General features: G+C 32.4%; 1 protein-coding gene across 1 annotated transcript in view; it reads right to left on the minus strand.

The window, feature by feature from the left end:
• LOC126821376 (pleckstrin homology domain-containing family G member 1) overlaps positions 1–11971 on the minus strand; it is a 91402-nt gene extending 79431 nt beyond the window's left edge. Inside the window, exon 1 of the mRNA XM_056101030.1 lies at positions 11602–11971. The gene's annotated coding sequence lies outside the window, so the exon portion shown is untranslated. The remainder of the gene's footprint in view (positions 1–11601) is intronic.
• Between the last annotated feature and the right edge of the window lie 453 nt (positions 11972–12424).

Raw genomic sequence — 12424 nt, forward strand, 5'->3', positions numbered from 1 at the left:
AAAATCCTTTAAATGACAATCTGATAGTTAAAAGTTAAAATGAATAAATAACAATCTTAACAGAATCCTGTTTTCAAGATGAGTTTATAACGATCTTTAACACATAATTATCCTGTTAACATCATCTATATTTCACATATTTCAACAGAATCACTCTATATTTTATAGAGTGCATTGAAACCTGCGTCAATGGAGAGGTGCTAACCATATTGTTGACAGTTTGTATACTTTCAGACATCATCAGGTCATTCTAAGGTCAATGTTATGCACGAAGAGAAAGAATTATTTGAATGACGAATTAAATTAGATTTTGCTAAAAACTGCTCTATGATACTGTCATTAATGTGATACTGATTTACCCAACACTACTTATAGCAAAGCAAAACAGCTTTTCCCAGATATACAACAATGCTTTACCCAACCGGCATCAATTATGTCAACAGAGGTCTTGCAAACTTCTGACTATAATGTTAATATGCTTCCATTCCCTTAAGAGTTAACAGATTTAAATAAAAAAAATATGAAACATATGTTCTTTGAAGAACCACGGTGGTTCATTGAGTAAGTCACTTAGTTTTCCATCCTCATTCCTACTTGTCACAGGTATTAATAATAATAATAATAATAATAATAATGTATATTTATATAGCGCCAATTCCATCCAAAATTACATGCTCAAGGTGCAGTCAGGACACTCTGTACACTGTACACTATTTACACTAGTAGCTTGATCACTCATATTCTAGATTAAATAAATGAGTTTTCAATTTTGTCTTAAACAATTCGAGAGAACTTGACGTTTTAATGCTGTGTGGTAGGGAATTCCATACGATTGGTGCATAACATCTAAAAGATTTATGACCAAAGGATTGCAATTTGAATTTCGGTATATGTAAAAGGCTCTGTTCTTGGGAACGAAGATTTCTTACTGGTTCATAAACTTGCAAAAGTTCAGTCAGATATTCTGGGCTGGATCCATTTAAGCATTTAAACACAAGACACAAGATTGAACAGTGTCTAGTCATTTCGATGAGACGAAAACCAGAAGGGGCGATTCTGTCAGGGCAAAATTTTCCTCATTGCACACTGCATGGTGTATGGCTGTATTCATGTATTTTGAATAATATTTATTTAGTAAATAATATATACATGTAATAATATTAAATTCATTATGCCCAGTAGTGAGTCTCTGCATGTCAATAAATTAGACATCAAAAACAATATGAACATCCCACCATACTCCAGGCAATAATAATTAGCTGATTAAGACCATGGGTTAGTTGTTTGAGAGCAGGGTCAAAATGTCTAATTTAATGCAATGTCACTGAGAAATGCAGACAAATCCAAAACTGATTTAGCACGATTGATTTGCATTTATCAAAAAATAACCAATCTTTAACGGCTTAATCCAAGTTATAACGTATTCAAATTGACCATTTATCATTTAATTAAGAAAATAAAATCAAAATATCAATTTCCTGGCTTTAAATCAATCAGATTAAAAAGAACATTAGAAGATTTTACCCAACACTTGCAGGTGGTGCTGGCTTTTTTATTATATTTTCAGTCAACGACTGTTGCAAAATGTTAATTCCATCATATCTTTGTAAATACTGAATGGAACTGAACCATTTTTGATTGATATCCCTTTTACAGATCCAACATTTACAATATTGTAGTTGGCAAGAGATTTCTTAATCTGTCCTATGATGATCAGTGGCTTTAATAAAGTAACATTTATAGTACAGCATCTTCAATGTTCACATTCCCCCTATCTCTCACCATATCAGTAGCTTCTGCTTATTAACTGTTGACTTAAACCATATATAAACCAACGGATTTAAATCCATGTCATTAATATTGTCATCCTTGGTTAAAGGAATTTACACCATGGACAGAACACAGCATGGCACAGGTATAAAATATCAATAATTTACAGTTAATAGTAAAATACATTATTATATACCTGGGAGATATATTTCAATAAAGTTTATACATGTATCCCCTTTCTGCTCCAGTTATTCTAGGTTACCTACAAAACAACTTAAAACTATTATCATGATAAATTCATTTAACCCCAGTTTTTGTATCTTGACATCCGGCTTATGTTTGTATAAGACCTTAACTTATATCTTCAAATCCAGCTTCAGATCAACATTAAATTTCAATTGAAACAGTTTCTAAACAGCTAACTGGTTTATATTTTCAGAATGTAGAAAAGACCCAACTCATTTCTACAAGTTCACCTCGAGATCGATAAAATAATTCAATTGAAAGAATTATGTTGGTCATCATTTTCTTTATATCTCAACATGGTTAGAGACAGGGGTCTAACATCCACTTGACACAAATTAGGTCATTTCAGGACTTACATATGGTTCAATTTTTATTTCAATAATTCACTTGCCGCGTAGTGGTCTTTAGCAGTGGGAAGAAACTGGAGGACCCAGAGAAAACCCACAAGGTGACCCTACTCCTTGTCAAGTACATATGGTTCAATTTTTATTTCAATAATTCGCTTGCGCGTTGGGGTCTGTAGCAGTGGCAGGAAACTGGAGGACCCAGAGAAAACCCACAAGGTGACCCTACTCCTTGTCACATACAAGCAGTGTTCTGAAAAGAGGAATCCTAATAAATTATATACCGGTGTTCTGAAAGAGAAATCTTACTAAATTAGATTAAGGTGTTCTAGAAATAGGAATCCTAATAAATTAGATCGATATTGGTGTTCTAGAAAGAGGAATCCTAATAAATTAGACATGTGTGTTAGAAAGATTAATCATAATAAATTAGATACCTGTATTCTTGAATGGGTACTGGTATTTCCGAATTCTACTCTAGAGAGTATTCCTAATGCACAACACTGACTGAATTATTACAATACATTTGTTATATCTGTTTAATAGTGAACCGATTTATCATTTAATTCGGATTAAGTCGCATATCAATTGCTAGAAATTTAATCATAATCAACCGATAACAATTAGTGGAAATGCATTAAAAGTTATGTGTTTACACATCTATTTTTACTGATTGTAAATCTGATTAAATAATAATTGTGTAACCTTTTATCGCATATCAATTACTAGAAATCTAATCATCAACTGATAACAATCAGTGGAAATGCATTAAAAGTATTAAGTTTAATCATAGAACCTAAACAGTTTAAAAAGTGTTACTTGTCTCATCATTAGGTCATAGTCTTGTACATCATCACTGAAAATTGTAACTGAATTATGTCCTCTAGTACTTCCAAATATAAAACTGGTAATATCCAATTTGGGGTACCATTATCCTTTATGAGAGAGAGAGAGAGAGAGAGAGAGAGAGAGATGGGGTTTAACATCCACTAGACACAAACTGGGTCATTTTGGGACTAACAAATGGTTCAATTTTATTTCAATAATTCGCATGAGCACAGGGGTCTTTAGCAGTGGGAGGAAACTGGAGACCCCAGAGAAAACCCATGAGGATGGACAGACGACCCTACTCCTTTTCATGTAGATGTTAACCAATCGGCAAACCAACACCCCTTATCCTTTATTAAACATAACAGAAAAAACCTTTAGTATTCATGATCTCCTTCAAGAATTATTTTTTGAATGACAGATGATCCCTTGCCAACTACAAAATTGTGAAAGTTCGATCTTTCAAAGAAATATCAGCCCCAAAAACAGTTTTTGTTCAGTTAATCATTTACAAAGATATGATGAATTAAAAACATTGCAACATTCAGCATCCTTTGCAGACAACATAAACAAATCAGAACCACCTATAAGTGTGAAACTAAATAACTTGACAGACCAAGAACATCTTGGTTTTGTTCTCTTAATCAAATATTAAATAATCAATCTGAGAACATTTTGGCATGGGTTAAGCTGTGAAAAATGACAATCAGCTTTAATGATTTCTAACCAACATACTTTATAAACATCCTTCTTTTTTATTATTTATCTATCATATACGTCAAGACAGAGCAATCTCAAGTCTTCATTTGTCAATATCATTCTTTTGTCCTATATGTTAAGATGAATTAAAACAAACTTACCTATAGAAGAATTTACCCTGATATAAAATGAACACCACAGATGTAAGTTATTGATAAGTCCTAAAGTTAAAATCTGAATAAATCTCTTAACGGCAAACTCATCAGATTCAATATCAAGTTTCAACCTCCTTAAAATCAAGAAATGAGCTCTTCAGATGTTTCCATATGCAAAATCACCAAATACTTACCATCAGATTAGCATAAAAAATTGTGAACTTGGCTGAACCTGTGCTACATTTGATAAAGAGACATATCTAAACTACCAGTAGTAAAATCTTAATGGCCTTCACTTCTAAGTACAAACTATTAACTATATACATAAAAAATTGAAACTTTTTTTTACACAGATACACTGAACTGAATTCATCTGAGTAGATCATGTATATGATTTTTCATTTTATAAAAAATAATTTTTAGAAATTAAAAAGCATTTTGTTTTATCTAAAAGACAAATAATTATAATGATCATTTATTACTGAATGTACATACAACAGAATTAGATAATTTACCTTTCATCCCAAATGTCAAAACTTCTGTTCTATGTACTTAGTATTCCAATTATTTTTGGAAAATTAATCCACTATAAGAAATCAACTTCTAATTTCATTCAAAGTAAACAGTACACATTATATCATATCCACAAAAAACTTGAAAGTGAAAAGTAAATAAACGTAGGTGTCATGTCAGGTCATCCATCAAAGAACTGGTTTGTAAAATCTGGACTAACATATACGTAAAACAACCCATCCTTTTCAATATAGGAAGGACTTGCCCATGTGATATCTAGTATACTTAGTCCTACATCACAAAGGATGAATTATCATTACAGGATGTTGTATTAACATCAATTAAGTGTATATTTAAATCAAAAATAAACCAGTCCATATTCATCATTTCCCCTACATGTACCATTTATAATATACACTAAATCACAACTATTTATATATTACTCGGAAATGACAGTTAACATGTCTGTATCAGGATTTGGTAATCTGGCTAAACATTGAACAGTACAGACTCTTTATTCCATAAAGATTATATAAAACTCTATCTGACTGCCACTTGACACTATGAAATTTTGGTGAATATTTTCCCCAAGACATGACAGTACAAACTGACATTTATATACAGTGAACTATGTCATGGTTATCGGGGATACAATCTGATCAAAATACAGATCTATATTTCATTTTGTTTTTTGATACTTTCGATGGCCTACACTACATGAAGATCTGACCCGTTGTAGAGATAGGTCGCGTCAGAGGTCATACAAGCGGATTTTGACCGTATGATGTCAGCCATTTGATTAACCAATCAGTTTTGATGTTACTAGTGGATTACCCACAGTTCCGTGCAACACACGCCTAAAGCTCGCTGTAACAAACCGTTTCATTGGCTATTTCCTCGCACCATTCAGAACACGTCAATGATAACAACTCTTCCAGATCCTAGTGTAGTAAAGACAAGTAAAACGAAATTTTGAACTATAAAAACAGAACGAAACAGGATCTGTGTTTTAATCAGATTGTGGGGGATAGGAATGTGAAATGAAATGAAATGGGGTTTAACGTCCTAATGTTCTGCTAAACTGGGCTAATGAAGACGGGCTTACGCCATATAGTGTGCTATGAGGGAAATTTTAGCCCGGGCAGCAGCGCTACGGCCTACTCTTATATCGAATTCCAACTGCCAAGGGATCTTTTATGTGCACGCCAAAATGTACACAGGACCTCGGTTTTCCGTCCCATCCAAACGACAAGACAGCTGTCCTTGTCAGGCCCTCCGTCCTGCATCACTGACAAGGGGAAACCACGCCGGAAAATCTGGATGAACTTTCTCGGCCAATGCAGGGATCGAACACCCGACCTACAGGCTAGCAAGCCAGCGTCTTACCCACTTAGCCACGTGATCATCCGGATAGGAATGTACCTGGTTTGGACAAGAAAGGGAGGCACTTGAACCAGTTACTGGTTCCATCACTTTGTAATCTTGTAGGGGCGACATTCTTCAAAAAAAAAAACCCTAAAGCTCCAACAATTCCAGTACGATCAACATAAAATTGTTATTTGGAAAATGCACACCACATGATCCATATTTGGAAATCGCCGGCAGATTAAATAATCGGAAGAGGCAGACAGCCAAGACTAGCTAGACATTGATTTATATTTGTGTGATAGCCCATAGATACTATATCAATATATATATATTAGACCAGTTTTACAATCTGAACTATACCCCATTACACAATGTACTCACATTTATGGCTATTTGAAAATCAATGAATATCTATAAATCTGCATATTTACTGTTGAAAAATGTAGAAATGTATGTTGTCAAGTAATATATATATATATATATATATATATATTAGACCAGTTTTACAATCTGAACTATACCCCATTACACAATGTACTCACATTTATGGCTATTTGAAAATCAATGAATATCTATAAATCTGCATATTTACTGTTGAAAAATGTAGAAATGTATGTTGTCAAGTAATTGATGATATAATGTCCACAATAATCTGTTAATGCAGCCTCAATATGTTCATTTTGCTATGTTTGTTTTGCTATTACTTTTGGTGCAGCAATCTACAACAATTTTTTAAAGACATCTGAACAAATAATCAACAGAAAAAATTAAAAGCAGAGTTATAGTCCTTTGAAATCTGTTTCATATTGCTCTTTTGAGGGCTTAGGATGCCATCAATTTGTCAGACTGATGATCAACATCCACCTTGGTTTTGTTGCTATAAACCTGTAGATGTGCAAACTGACATTGCACAGAATATCCAGAGAAGTAGGACGGGCCCCTGTGTTGTATTTTCTTCTTTTTTTTTTTCGGTACTTCGTATCAATCAAACATAAATGTTTTTGTTTACTATCTTGTCATGAATTATGTATAAACAAAGACTGATTGTCACCTACATTATGACATCTCAAGAAGCTCTGATCTTACTTAATTCAAATCAACCAGAGTGGTTTATTAATATTCATGAAGTGTCCAGCAAGACCAGACGGACCTCAATGATTTGGTTTTACACTTAAACTATAAATAGCTCAATCTATATCTATAAAAAATTGTATTTTACATTCATTTAATTTCCATCCATCATGTTAAATCTATTTTTAAAAATAATGTATCCATAAAAACAGTTGCTTCATATCATTGTGGTGTCTATTACAGGCAATATTTTTCTAAGAGGTAACTTATTTTATGGGTGGAGTATTTGAAAGTTCTGTTATATAGGTTGAGAAATACAGTTAATAGAAAATTTGATAAAAAAGAAAGAAAGAAAGAATATCTTATTTGTAGTTTTAGAGTACACATGAAACTGCAATTTGTATTTATATGGATTTTTGTATATATTGTTAAATGGTTTGGCTGCTATATCATTTATAATACAACTTACACAATAAAATATGTCCAGGTGCCCTTTACATGAAGATAAATTAAATAAATACATAATAAACTCCAAAAGAGTATTATTTCTGACTTCAATAATACAAATATGTCCTTAAACCTACGTTTTTACAACAGGTATCATAATTAATTCACTTTAAAGTATGTGACTGAACATTGAAGCAAAGTATGTATTATCATCATAAACGAAAGACATTTGACTTTTGTTTTCATCAGGTATTTGAAAAATATAAAACAAAGATTATATCTTTTTAAAAAGATCTAAAATAATTAAAACAGATTAAACTTCCTTAAAAATTTTATACAAGTTAGCCATTTGTACAATTTATTATAAGATTTAATATAAAAGTTTGCTCTCAGAAATCACATTATGATTGAATGCAAAATTCAGAATTCAAATATTAGAGTAAATAGCTCTTTTATTTTTTTGAAGAAGAAAGCTGATTATAAACTTTTATCTAAAAGTATTTTTCTCCATGAAATCTTTTAGAATGCTATTAAGAACTGGGCCTTAAAGTACCTTATTTAATCTTTTACAAAGTGAGGCCATACTTGAAGTGAATATGAATAATATTGAACATATGTATTTGGGTTGGTTTTTTATATACATATATATATATCATTTCTAGTACTGGGTATATTATGTTTCACAGCAAAATAATAAGAAAATTTGTTCATTCAAACTTTTTAATTTAAAAGGGAATGGAAACTTATCATGACTATTGTCTTTAACTGTACCAACATTCACCAATTCTGGCTAGCTGGATTAAGATCGCTGCATAATAAAACTGTGCCAAATAAGTACACATGAATAAAGAACACAGAGTCTCATGTCAGACTGCTCCTTGCCCTCAGCTACTATGTCAATTAAATGAAATAAAATGAAATGGGGTTTAACATCCTACTTTTCTGCACCAACTGGGATAATGAAGACGGTCCTGTGTCAATTAAAGAAAGGGGTAAAAAGGATCCTGGACATATTATTGGCAGATCAAGTAACAACTATGCAACCAGTTAAATGTTTTTTGTCAAAAGTGAACAGAAAACTACCAGAAATAAAAGAAACATACACATATTACTAACAACCCACCAGACAGTACCTTTGAAGTGACCTCCTATAGATTTATTAAAATATACATCCTATTATTGCAATAGCCTGTGGACATAGACTAACCTAACAGGTATAGCTTGTATCTATTTGATTAAGTACATGATAAAATATTAGTGTTATGTAATTTCAATATTGGGCATCAAATGAGTGTTAAATAAAGTTCATTGAAGTAATCTGTAAAGTAACAAAACCTCTCTGTAATAGGTATACATATTTGTTTGCAAAATTTAAAAATAGAGAGAGAGATGTGGTTTAACATCTACTTGATTTTGGGACTAACATTTCAATGATTCGCTAGCGCTTTGGGGCCATTATCAGTGGCAGGAAACCGGAGAAAACCTGTGAGGTTGGACAGACGACCCTACTCCTTGTTGCGTACAAGTGGGAAATCGAAAACACCCCATTTGACTCAATGACAGATATTTAGTTACAAAATGGGATATATTGAGATGTTAACAAATCTTTGTATTTAAGAAAATGACAGTTTCAGCCAGATACAGGAAAACTGCACAATAACTGGAGAGACAGAACAAAATGATAAAACCACATGCCAGAGATTTTTCAAGATAAAATTCAAAATCAAATTAAACAAGCGAACAGTGAGGCTGATGTCCCCTGCTGCATTCCCACAATAAATGATGTCAATTGCACATGTATCTTTTTTATAGGCATCAGGCAATCAAACTTATCATTTGAACTCAGTCAAGACATTCACCTAATTATATAGTACGTTAGAACCAAAGTTATCTTAATATTGTCCCAAAGCATCGACCAATGAAATTGCTTAGCTCTGCTTAGCTTTAGCGGAAAATGTTAATAATTAAACTCAGTTAAGACATTCACCTAATGAACATCTACACCAAGTTTAAACATTCTACCTCAATAAAAAGCAGAGATACTATGTTCCAAAGTCTTGACCAATCAAATTCCTTATCGCTACTTAGCCTAAGCACAAAATTCTCATCATCGAACTTAGTCAAGGTATTGATATAATGAATCTAGAGTTTCATCACTTTTACCCAATTAGGACCAAAGTTATGATGTTCCAAAGTCTCAACCAATCAAATTGCTTATATCTGCTTAATCTTAGTGGAAAATGCACATGATCGAACTCTGTCAAGGCATTGACCTAATAGACACCTACACCAAGTTCGGACATTTTACCTCATTTAGGAGGAGAACTATTGTGTTCCAGATTGTGTTCATATTGAAGTCTCTACTTATCGTAGGACTGACAGCAGACAGACCCATTTTAATAGTCCCCTGCTTTCTTCGAAGGACAGGTGGGACAAAAAAAAAGATTTATGGTCAAATAACTTCCCTCATCTCTAAGGACCTTATCATGGTTTTGGGTCATCTAAGTAAATCAAGTCATAAGGGGCTGAATGAATGTCACCTCCACATTGATAATAAAGCTAGCTTAACTAGTCTATTGATAGATGACCACATTCTACACCATCAAAGGTGATTGTTATAACCAGAGGCAAGGTTTATCACTAGCCTTTAATTCTTTCGTTAAGACAAGGTCAAATACAAGGGCATTTACATTGCATAAAATAAAGATATATTGCATCTGATCTAGGTTAAGATTCAATGAATAGAACTTAATGAATGAATGTAATTTAATGTATTAAAGAAATGAATGGAGGAATTCTATAAATGAGTGAATGATATTAGTAACCCATCATTACACATCTAGGTAATTTGACAACTAATAGTTTTGTGAAAACTGAGAGGAAGCACAGCAGGCTTGAAAACCATTCAACACAATAGTGAAGTAAATCAATTATTATGTATAAAAAAGGTGAAATGTGCCCCCGATTTTATTATACTGATCAATCTCTATCTCACCCAGCTGCATTTACCGTGATCATGTCGAGCTTTTTTCCCCCATTTATTTATCTTAACACGAACAACATTAAAATTTGCATCTTAAATTAAGGAAATCTAATAAAATCTTCATAAGAGACAATCTTATCAAAGATCTAAAACTCTTCCTGCTCAGATAATTCTGTTATTTAATAATTAAATAAGACTGAATTGTCTTACGATTACATTTCTTACATTTCAAAATCCAAGGAAAATTTCAATTTCATCGGTATGTACATGAGCTACTCCTACACACTCCAAAGTTAAAACATAATATCTGTTATTTAATGACAAAATTTCATAAAACCATAACAGGGACCTGTATTGTCAATCAATTTCGTTCCTTACATTTCTGAATCCAGGGAAAATTGCGATTTTATCTGTATTTACGTGAGCTACTCATAAACACCCCTGAGTTAAAGTCAAATATCTGTTAACAGAAACAGGTGTAACTGTAAATAAACCAATTTTTTATGACAATAAAAGGTGATGTATTTACCTGTCTGATAACAATAAGCCGCAGGTCACGGATATTGAACACACGGATATCAAAAAATCCTATAATAACATTCTTGTCTTTGGTTCACTAGCTTATTTTGTATGTCTTTTCCCTAATCTTCACTTCAAACCACTTAAAAGATTAAAAATTCACCAACACAAAACTAGGCTTTACATTCTAACGTTAATCCTCAATTTAAAGAATAAAACAGCTCCTTAAACCAACTTGTAACTGTGGAATAAAATCCTGCCTTTAAGACAACTAATTCATTGAATCGACACAAGTGGTTGGTGTTGACATTTCGGACTAAGCTACTTTCTTCGGTCAACTTCAATGTATGTAGACAATCCAGTATTGAGCACACAGAAAGTTGTCAGAAGTTTAGTCGCACCCCTAAACTAAATTGTCCTTGCCGTTTCTTGGCCAGACAACAACCGCTTTTCAGTAAACAAAACACAAGGACAATACGAATTTCATCAATAGTCGTGTGTAATGCTTTCAGTATGACAACTTAATAACACGGTTAGCTTGTATTACAGGTTTTATTGATATGATGATCTAGTCTATAAACATAATGTAGACTAGTAGAAGTAACTCATCCAGAGATGTAAATAATAACTAAGAACCATGACTTAAAAAATAACTTACAAGTTACATGTACATACTCAAAATACTTAGAAACCACCTGCCATGAAATTAATTACGTCTCAAAACTCTGGATCCATTCACTTAATTTGATACGTTCGTCTGTGATTTCTGCGTATTGTGTGTTGTCCGCAGATTTGTTTTGTGCAAATTATGTGTGGTGCAGTCCCCCTGCACTATTAGACCAAACAAACAACAGAAATTACCAAGATTACTGTAAAAAATTGATATTTCATTTTTTTTTTTCATAACAAAAGTTATATTTGGTCTCCTCCACATCACATACCCAATGGTCATAGATCTATACTTTCAAGTAGTTTCTAGTCAATACATTTATATGAACTTCTGAAAAACTGTCCAAAATATAGATATGACAGGAAGACATATCTAATGTCTTTGAAATCAATTATATTAATAAATTACTACTGTCTTCACCACAATGATGACAAAACACATTTCCGCATGTATTCTTAAACACAGATCAGAAAATCTTTCTATTTCAAAAACGTGTATCAAATTTTTATATGCTTCCAATCCATCATGAAAAAATCTTTCTAATGTCAAAAACTTGCATTAATTTTTTATATGCTTCCACTCCATGAAAAAATGAATTTCAAATACTGCACCTATAGAGAAGACTTACATCACAAGGTGTAACTTTTGTTTATAAAATTTAAAAAAAAGGGTGTAACTTTTCTCTGGAAACAGGATTTTAAAACACTATTACCGGTAGTATGGACAGGAAGGGAAAATAAATATCATTTTTGATGAATAATGATCATCTGGTTTGTAGTTATAGTGTAAAAATAAAATAGTGATCGGTCAT

The sequence above is a fragment of the Patella vulgata genome, chromosome 5 (assembly GCF_932274485.2).
Source record: "Patella vulgata chromosome 5, xgPatVulg1.2, whole genome shotgun sequence".
Taxonomy (NCBI): Eukaryota; Metazoa; Mollusca; class Gastropoda; family Patellidae; genus Patella; species Patella vulgata.